Genomic DNA, 11111 nt, shown 5'->3' with positions numbered 1-11111 from the left:
CAACAAAAATAGGGCCGAATGCAAAACAAAACACAAACTGCGTATAGGCTTTTTCATACAAAAGGCCCAAGGCACAAAATGAAAACTTTGTTGCCAGTTTTCACATAAGGCTTTTTCAAATTTGCTTTTTAAGACTCATAAAGTTTTCAAATCGCTATGATGTTTGATATTATTATAGATACTTAAAAAAGCTTTAAATATAACCAAAAAACCAGTTTTTTTATATTTTGCACTTGGGCCCTATTGAAATGTTGCTCTTGAATTCTAGATAGAATTAACAAAAGGGCGAATGTCGCAAATGTAAACAAAACGAGTGAAAGTTATTTTTTGCTGGGCCAGCATAGGAAAATCAACTCTCACTCGGTTTATTTACGCTTGCGACATTCGCCCTTTTGTTAGTTCTATCTTCAATTACCTGTTGTTGAGTTCAACTGGAATCATATTTTTGAATCAACAAAATATTGTTTAAACTGAATTCGTACTCCTTTTGCTTTTACTAGATCGTTTATAAACCCAAAAATACTTATTTTTGATTCTACAATTTTTTCTTTGATAGAAACTAGCTATTATTCGCAATAACAAACCTTATTGTTGAACTAAAAGGTCAAACAGTTAGAATCAAAAAAATATCTGGGTTAGCCTTCAGTCAACAATATTTTTTGTTGAATTTATTCAAAATTCTTTTGCATTTACAATTTATTTTTCTGCGTGTACAGAATCTTACACTCTTAAATGATTCTACCTGTAAATAGGTCGGATTTAGTTAAAGCTAGGTTGAAACTACTCAAAATGCCCTTAAAGTGCAAAGTAAATTGATATATACCCTATGTGAAGTAGTAGAGGTGTGGAACAACGTACCGTTTGATTGTGTTAGCAGCGCAAATAATGTAAACAGCAAGGGTGACGTCAATCTCGCCCTATTCTTCTACGGGCATAAAAAAGCATAAACATTGTGCCGTACAACGATGACACTAATACACCTATACTTTTCAGCATATTACGAACACAAACATGCCGCGTTTGCCGTACCTAAGTAATAGTGTACATAGATATATACCAGGTATGTGACCATCGAGGGTTGCATTAGTGTGTGTAGAAAGAAGAAGAAATAGTTCTGAAATATGGTGGAACTTGCATGAAAATTAAAACTAAATTAATTGTAATTAATGAATGCAGCTATATTATTCCAGAGAAATATTTGAACATTTACAATGAAATGTAAGGAATATATTTTAAAGTCATTTGCACTTGTAGCCTTCTTTATTATGCGTAAAAAATTTGAGAACATGGGTGACTAACTATTTCGATGTGCAATTGAAAAATGAATTAATGTTAATGTAATACTTCACGATCAATACGGTATACGGTTGCTTGAATTAAAACACGTTCCATCCAACATTTTGCTTGCATGATGCTCTTGAATATCTGCCTTTGATGTCTTCTTTTAAAAAATAGTTTTATTCGAATAGATGCTTGTGCTACTGCTTGAAAATCCTTAAGTTGAAGTCACTGTTCCAAGATGATACCTTTTTATCATAAATTTACCCGTCTCAACACTACGTAGAAAACCATAAAAAGTAATCTTAGATTGCTACAAAACGGTCTTAGAAGATAATTAACAATTAAAATAATCCACACGTCCTTTCCACGTGAAAAATCACGTAAATTTCTCTACAGGGATTTACGTGACTTTCAGGTGATTGTTATTGGACAAAATAATAACATCTATCTGATTTTCACGTTAACGCATTAGTATGCGTGCGAACTACCTGAAAATCACGTAAATAGTACAGGAAAAACTGGGTGGAAAATATTCACATAACTTTTCAGGTAAGGGTAAGCGGGGCAAGACCGCCCACTTAAGCAAAACCACCTGTGTAAAAAAAAGTTGTGGCTCAATTTCTAATTTATCTGCTTTAAATGAACAATTGATCTATTGCCTACATGTAAAAAATAAAAACATAAATATCTGTAATGATTTTCTATTTTTTATTACGATTTGGAAACACGTCCAAAAAATAGAGTATTTTTTCCATGCGGGGTAAAGCACGCCCACTAACGGGGTAAAACCGCCATAGCGTATAACTTAAACAATATTCAACCGATTTGAACGATACTGGTGGCATTGGAATCGTGAATTTATCTAATTTAAACACATTGAATCAGTTTGCTATCAAACAATACGTGGATCCCCGAGATCCGCAATTTCGAAAGAGTGTCCGGCAACCACTCGTATTAGAAGAATATCAGTAATATAGGTACCAACAGTCTTGAAATTGATACCGTGTAGTTTGCTTAGACAACAAGGTGGATCAGGTTAAGCATCTTGGAGCTAATCTTTAAGGACTTGAGAGGATCTAAGATAAAATATAACAATATGGGTATTAAAGTTCCTGTAATTGATCCGGTGGGTAATTTTTTGACATTTAAAATTGATTGATAAACCTGATACATATTATTTTTACATTTCTAAGAAAATTTGCTATATATTCATAAAAAAAAGTTTATTCCATGATATTTGTTCCAAGAGGGAGGAATTCTTGAAAAAAGCTATATCCGAGAAAACAAGAAAATGTCCATAGCGCCCGCAGGGAAAATTGGCAATTTAAATTGCGCCTGCCGATCTTGCGCCGTTCGTTGTGGGCGGTTTTACCCCCAAATGACCGATTTACTCATTTCACTATTTATTTCAACAAAACTGCATGAACAGTTACCTAATTTAGGTACTGTCGGATGAAGACAGGATCAGAGATGCGATATGGGCTGGATTTACTAAAAGTTTCAACGTTTTGAATAAAATGAACCCTAAGTTCTGCGGGAACAAAGTTATAAAAAACGAAACGATTATGACGAAAAATCTGTTTTTATTTATTTCTCCGATAGTTTATACGATATTGCTGTAAAAGGTATTGTAAAATATTGCGTACGCATTCAGTAATATGACTGTTATCAACATTTAACACCAATTTGAGCAAGGCCCTGTAAAACCATGGTGGGCGGTTTTACCTATAGTTACTATATCCAGCTTTTTACGCGCTATAATGATGGCCGCTATAAATTGTGTTCGTATTATGCGAACAATCTTTTTGACAATTCTGCATACATCAAATCTGGCACTTTTCTCTTGCAACACTACCGTGCTCTTTCTTTCGTTTACGCCAAAGAAGGAGAGCAAAAATGTGCGAAATGTAAACAAAATTATTGCTTTCCTCCTTTTGCGTAAACGAAAGAAAGAGCAACACTGCCGTACAGGAGAAGAGTACCCAGTTTTGATGGATGCAGAGTTGTCAAAAAGATTGGTCGAATATTACGAACACAATTTATAGCGTCCGCCATTATAGCGCGTAAAAAGCTGGATATATAGTTCGGCGGATAGAAAACCAGGCGAATTGGCATCCCTGATTTATGAAATTAAATTTGAAATTATGGTGAAATGTGCAGGTTTTTACGAAAAATAATCACTGGCGGGTGTTGAAAATGACTAGTTCTATGAAAATAAAGTGTGTTTTTTTAACATTACTCCTGCATTTTGGATTTTGGAAAGCTTTTGGCTCCGCTTTTGACGTTTATTTGGCTCCCGATTTTCTATCCGCCGAACTATATATATAGTAACTATACCCCGGCGGGCGTTGTTACCCCGTTTACCCTTAACTTCAACGTGAAATATATTTTGAGTGTAGGAAAGCGATATAACGACATTTCTTTGAGACATCTTGATACCGCTCTGACGAAAAAATTTCCGCTTGCAATTTGGAATGTTGCACTTCATTGTATTCATGAAAATACATACTAGAAATAATGTTCTAAGCATAAACATAAAAGCTGTAAGAAAAAAAAGACAAATCTTGCGTATCCAACGATTTTTTTAAAAAATTAACTAATTTTCCATACAAAATGCTCGAAATCTCAGAACTAGTGTAGATGTGTTAGTGCAAAGTGTATATGACAGCTCGCATTGTCATATACCTGGTATATATCAATTTACTTTGCTTAAAGTGTACAAACTCAAACTTTGGGTAAAAATTTCAACCAATTTTGGCTACTTGCTACCGATAATTGAATTATTCTCTATGACAAATAACGCAATTTTAAGTTCCTACTACCAATTTTTTGGTTGAAAAACTACTCAAAATCTGAGTTTGTACACTTTAAGGGCATTTTGAGTAGTTTCAACCTAACTTTAAATAATTCCGACCAATTTACAGGTAGAATCATTTAAGAGTGTAGAGTGACTATGAAGTATTCCACCACGCACACCATATAAAGATTTTTTGACATTAGCTGTGGACCTGGCTGAGGCTGTTTGCAGTAGGAATAATATCAAAAACATCAAATATCTCCTCCACTCTTCGCTCCCCCTCTCACTCCTGCATAACCGATCCGCAGCTAATGTCATTCTTGTTAGTGACGAAACCGCAAATTACTTCATATGTCCAGCTTTCCACGAGCGATAATGGCGGATATTGAGCACAAGTGGGCACAATCTTTTGACATTCATTGGAGGAGCGTCGAGTTCGCCCAGACGGAGTTACTATGGATACATTCATGATTGTTTGTTGTTCGAGTGTAAAAATGTAAACATTGTTTAATTTTGCAGATCAGCTGAAGTGGAACATAACTAAACGGATTCAAACTTTTATAGTGGTTTGCGGACATAATTTGCTGCAGGCACTGGCTCCGAATACTTTTTCACAATAGTGCGAATTAAACATTCGAAACATTACACATTAACGCAAACATTACCTTCATGTTGGTCAAGCCGTTGTCGAGTTTGCTCTCGAACAGCGTCTCAACTTGATAAGAAACTTTCCGTTGCGTATTTGGATATTTTCCCAGAAGTTTTCGAAAGCTGCGAAGCCACAATCCATAAAACTTCTTGTCCGTTCAATTATGTTCCTCTTTAGCTGATCTGCAAAATTGAACAATGTTTACATTTTTACATTCGAACAACAAACAATCATGAATGTATCCATAGTAACTCCGTCAGGGCGAACTCGACGCTCCTCCAATGAATATCAAAAGATTGTGCCCACTTGTGCTCAATATCCGCCATTATAGCTCGTGGAAAGCTGGATAGAGTGGCAACAATGTCAAAATTGGAATGATATTATTTGTCAGTGTCATTCCCTTGGTCGTTCCAATCGAACAGCCCCATAAAAAATCCCTCCTACTTTTCCCCCTATCCAACTTTTTACGCGCTATAATGGCGGACGCTATCCAGCTTTTTACGCGCTATAATGGTGGCCGCTATAAATTTTGTTTGTAATATGCGAACAGTCTTTTTGACAACTCTGCATACATCAAATCTGACACTCTTCTCTTGCAACACTACCGTGCTCTTTCTTTCGTTTACGTCAAAGAAGGAAAGCAAAACTGTGCGAAATGTATAAACAAAACTATTGCCTTCCTTCTTTTGCGTAAACGAAAGAAAGAGCAACACTGCCGTACAGGAGAAGAGTGCCCAGTTTTGATGTATGCAGAGTTGTCAAAAAGATTGTTCACATATTACGAACACAATTTATAGCGTCCGCCATTATAGCGCGTAAAAAGCTGGATAAATTGTGTTCGTAATATTCGAACAATCTTTTTGACAACTCTACATCCATCAAAACTGGGCACTCTTCTCATGTACGGTAGTGTTGCTCTTTCTTTCGTTTACGCAAAAAAAGGAGAGCAATAGTTTTGTTTATATTTCGCACATTTTTGCTCTCCTTCTTTGACGTAAACGAAAGAAAGAGAACGGTAGTGTTGCAAGAGAAAAGTGCCAGATTTGATGTATGCAGAGTTGTCAAAAAGATTGTTCGCATATTACGAACACAATTTATAGCGGCCATTATTATCCAGCTTTTAACGCGCTATAATGGCGGACGCTATAAATTGTTTCGTAATATGTGAACAATCTTTTTGACAACTCTGCATACATCAAAACTGGGCACTCTTCTCCTGTACGGCAGTGTTGCTCTTTCTTTCGTTTACGCAAAAGAAGGAAGGCAATAGTTTTGTTTAGTGTTGCAAGAGAAAAGTGCCAGATTTGATGTATGCAGAGTTGTCAAAAAGATTGTTCGCATATTACGAACACAATTTATAGCGGCCATTATTATAGCGCGTAAAAAGCTGGATAACTTATTTAAGGCTATGTATCCCGCATTTTGCACCTTACTGGACACCGCAGTCTAAAAGTGCGACTGGCACAAAAAGTGCGACAATGCGAATGCTGTGAGTGAGAAAGAGAAAGAGTGACAACTGCAGTGTTGCTGTTTTCTTTTGTCATATACATTGGCATTAGAGAAAATAATCCGGATTAATCCAGGTACAGCTGCAAAGCACAATAACTACCTAGGACAGGACATGTCAACTGACTTTTTTTTTCCTTTTAACCTACCCTTTGGTAATTTACACACTTCACGATAGGTAGCTTAACAGTGTTGCCAAAATGATTAAATACAGTCGCTGCGCGAGAGCGCCGCTCGCCTGCGCTGGCGCTGATGTCAAATATTATACAAGTAAATTTATAGCATTGCTAAATTTATAGCAAGCTGCTTTGCGTAGCGCGAAGACTGCACCAGGTGATGCTAGTGTTTTTTCAAAGTTTTAAGGGTGGCATTGAAACGATGTTTTGTTGGAAAATTTGTTCGAAGTGTTACGTCTGTTAGTCTGTGATATAATCATCCAAACCTAGATCCAAACTAAACTTGGACAGCCGAGGCCATCTCATCTGAATTAATTTTCCGGGGAATTCGGCAAACCACTTTCACTGAAATTTCACATTACAAGTAATTTTACACCGGGAATATCAGTGAAAATCTAACCGAATTCTAGGCAAAATTACTGAAAGTTGTACAACCAATTTAACGAGCATAAAGAAATTTCGGAATAAATTTTTCTGTAAAATCAGATAATTACCAGAAAATACAATGCTGAATTTACAACAATTTTCTTTTAACTCTCTCTTCTTTCTTTTTTGATAATTGGGTCCTAAAATTTTTGATAAAAAGATGATTTTTTTAGAAAAAACGATAAAGCTTCCCATTATGACTACCAGAGTATAGTTTTTTCTTTTTTAAAAAGATGCAGAGCACTAAAAAATTGAAAAACAAAAATATTGTAATTTATTCTCCCTTGACATTAGAGATCTTCCTTGACATAACGAAAATAACACGTTTCTGGCAACAATGATAACTTTTTCTCACTGGCAACTCTGGTTTGACATTAGAGCAGCTGATCGTTTTGACAGTTACAGCTTCGCAGTTGTCTCTTGTGCTTGTCTGCGTTTTGCTGGTCGTGAGGAAGTGGAACATCAAATTTGTACTAGTTATCGGATAAAAGTTTTGATTCGGGCAATGTATTCCAATCCATCGATTCACGGTGCTAGACTTTGTCCAAATCTAGTTTGCGCTAAGAATGACTAAACGATGTCAAACTGATGGCCAACAGTATAATCTCGGTACAATCGACCCCGCAGAACAGTATGAAAAAAACGCCAACCGAAACTGGCACCGTATTATCAATCAGATTGGTATTGCGCTCTTCGCACTCAATTGGACTGCACAGTTATAAAGTGCAACCTTCAAAACTGTGACGAAAAGTGTGCTACTGATAATATCGCTAGTAATCTTATATCGATAATACCATCCAACTTTATCGTCACGGAAAAGTATCGAAAATTGGAGGGTTTAAAATGAAATCTTCTTCTTGGCTTGTTATTATTTTAACATTTTTGTTCTATTTCTTACGTATTTTTGCTTATACTGTCATATTATCGTTATTAATTATTAACGATAAGAAAACTTTATCAATAATCGTTATGGATTTTGATCGGCATTTCCCATCAATACAACTCTCCCATCTGAGCTGACATTTGATTTAGCAGTGGCGCCAGTACCAGTTGTAGGAAAAGCAAATAGTATTTAATTTTTCATTTATTTCATATATGCTGCATATTTGTTCAAATTATGAATTATGCGCGGAATTATGTATTTAGAAACTATTTTTATATTATTCGTAGCGTCGATAACAACTCTACGTAAGCATTAGAATTCAAATAGGAATCAACCAAGATTCATGGGTTTTTACCACGAAATTTTGGCAACTTTTCTCACCTACAAAATGTGTGACTAAACAAGTGTGCTCAAAATCCAACTTTCAATGCAAAGGGCAATATGTTCTGCTCACCCCATCGACATCTCTATATATCGAGCTGCAGTAAACGTCAGCGACAGCATGTCCGGGGCTCAAAATTTGACAGCGGGCCCAAATCAGACTGCTGGCAGTTGAGTGAAACGCGGTGCTGATATGCTATCTCATTTTCGCACACACGAGATGTTGGCTGCGAAAACATGGTTGTCTGCCGATGGGTTGGTTCTGCTACTCCGATGTGAATCAGCAGTAGGGCGAACGGCAGACCAAAAATTTCTGTGCGTTTCTAACCAAACACGGTCGCATCTCGATGGCGGGTGTTGCATCCGAAAACTGAAGGCATCCACGCTGTGACCAAGTGCAGTCACTACGCCTAGAGTGACTATATACAGAGTGGCGACAATGTCAAAATTGGAATGATAATTATCTGTCAGTGTCATTCCAATCGAGCAGACAACCTATCCAACGCGTATGCAGGAAAGAGAAAGAAAAACCTAGGATAAACCGCATTGCATACATTTGGGATGACTTGGCGCCACTCTGTATATAGTCACTCTAACTACGCCTATTGCTGATTTTGACAAAGGCCTTAATTAAACTGAGATGACCGGAACCGGAAAATGAGCTGTAAACTCAGAAAATGTTTTAGGTCGCGATTGCCAAGCCATTTCCTGACTTTGCAACTTTTGACTTTTTGACACACTATCACATGAGCGTGAAGGTAAACAAAAAGCTTTCCGTGACATTTCAAGACATGCTATGGTTTCTTTTTATAATTCGTGTTGTCTAGACACCGCTTGACACAACCATGCACAACTATAGTTTGTCTATATAAGGTTGCCCAAATGTTTATTTTTTGTTCAAAATTTCACAAAATTAAAAAAAAAGGTTTTTAATGGCAATAGCCTAAAAATATAAAATTGAATATCAAAATATGTGTTCCTAACCCTAACCTCATCGATTCAAGCTAAAAACGACAAAGGGCTTTAGGACCCAATTAACATATAAATTAAATCGGTAATTTATAGAGGTAGTGAGTGATAGTGAAGTTTAAATGTTACAGTTATTTTGTAATATCTAGTGTAATATCGTGTTTATATAGTTTATAATAAAGATTCTTATAACTACGATAGCATGCTTCTGCTATCATGCTTCCTTTTACGGGCAAACTTCTTAATTAGGGCTACTTTGAAAGTATGACAATGGAAAAGTTCATTCGGAATTAAGCTCATTTCCCAAATTACCTTACTCAGTTCCAAAATAGCCTCAGGCGCCAGTGAAGCTTTATAGTTTCTAAAAGTAACTTCTAAAGCTATCATTACTTTGAATCCATCTTCTGATACGAAGTGTTTTTTTATATTATAGTTTTCGAGTGCAGACTCGAGAAACTCGTGAAGTCAATTTTCGGGCATTCTTGCGAAAGAAACATGTTAATACAGGTTGGACAAATGGTTTTGCTTTGCTTCAGTTTTCCTATGATGTATCTGGCTACGTGATAGAATGTCGTTAACTCCGCTCGGTCAAAGTACCATTTGGAAGCCTCCAGTATGCCAGCATAATCGAAAGCTATCATGTCCTCCTCTCCTGTAACGTGCACGTTGTTATCACTGGAACGTTCATCTAACAATTTGAGCTCTTTTTCTTTTTGAACTCGTTGTGCTTTTCGAGTTTTCAATAAGTCCATCAACCCTAATAAATGCTTCTAATCATCACAGTCATAAGACGCGTTTGGCACAACTGCAATGAATTGAGAAATAAGGCGGCAAATGTTTTTCAAGATCCGACTAAATTGAACCGGTGTGGGGCGCCGTTGCTTAGAGCGAACAATTGAAAATAAACTTTCGAGACAATCTTGAACGAAACGAGACGTTATTATACATTCATGGCCGAGATCAAGTAAATATTTTGCTAAACGTATAATTCCATTGATACACATGGCCAAAGCTGATTGCCATGGTTTCCATTTTCCTTTAACTCCAACTTTGATGTCTAATATAAGTCTGACTGTTTCTTGTAATTTGGAAATTTTTATGGCAAATTCTTCACTGGATGTTCGGCGTAAAGCGTCTTCCTCTTTTCGATTATTGATGAGGCTAAACCAGTTAGCAATATCTTCGATTACACATGCTGTGGAGTTAAGTGCAAGTTGTCCAGATTCAGAAGCAACTACGCGAAGTGCAGTGGCTACAGCTGTGTTGCAGTATTTGGTTGAATTGCCAACCTTCATCTTGTCAACAGATGAAACGGGTTTTTCAAAATTTACATCCTCCTCAGTAAGTCTATTTAAAAAATATATAAATTAATTATATGAATAAATATATATAGAAACTAGAGGACCCGGCGCGCGTTGCTACGCCATTCTAAAAAGGGGGTACATGCATAATCCTGAAGACTTGATTAATTGTAATCTTGCAACCAAGAGCTTTCTTTTTGACAACCCTAGATATTCCTAAATCATGCCGCAAATTTCTAATCCAACGCATCAGCATTTGTGACTCGAGCAGCTAGTCCAACGTAACGATTTGAGTTCTATTAATCAGTTAAAATCAGTTAAAAACTGGCCAGAAACCATAAACTTAGTGTAATCTCAACATTATTTTCTTCATGTTTTCATTTCAACAATGTATTTTCTCTTCAATTTTGATTTTAAAATAAGTATTATATTATCTTACTTTTATTTAATTTGACCCATTATTTAGGCTTCACCGATTTATTCTTAACAATTTTGTTCCAAATTTATCTTATATTTTAATATGTACGGCAACACTCGCGAGTTCGATTACTTTTTGAATATTGCAAAAAATTCTGTTTAATTTGTATGAGAGCCCTCCCCCCTTCCAGAGGGGAGCGGAATCTCAATACGCCATAGAAAAAAATTTTGCCTCCTGTAACCCCCAAATTCATTTGCTTGATTAATTGTCGAGTTATGGGGAAATTTGTGTTTTATTTGTATGGAAGCCCCCCTCTTGGAAGAA

This window comes from Sabethes cyaneus, chromosome 1, assembly GCF_943734655.1.
Source record: "Sabethes cyaneus chromosome 1, idSabCyanKW18_F2, whole genome shotgun sequence".
NCBI classification, from domain to species: Eukaryota; Metazoa; Arthropoda; class Insecta; order Diptera; family Culicidae; genus Sabethes; species Sabethes cyaneus.
The sequence above is the reverse complement of the archived record's forward strand: the minus strand, read 5'-3'. Positions refer to the sequence as shown.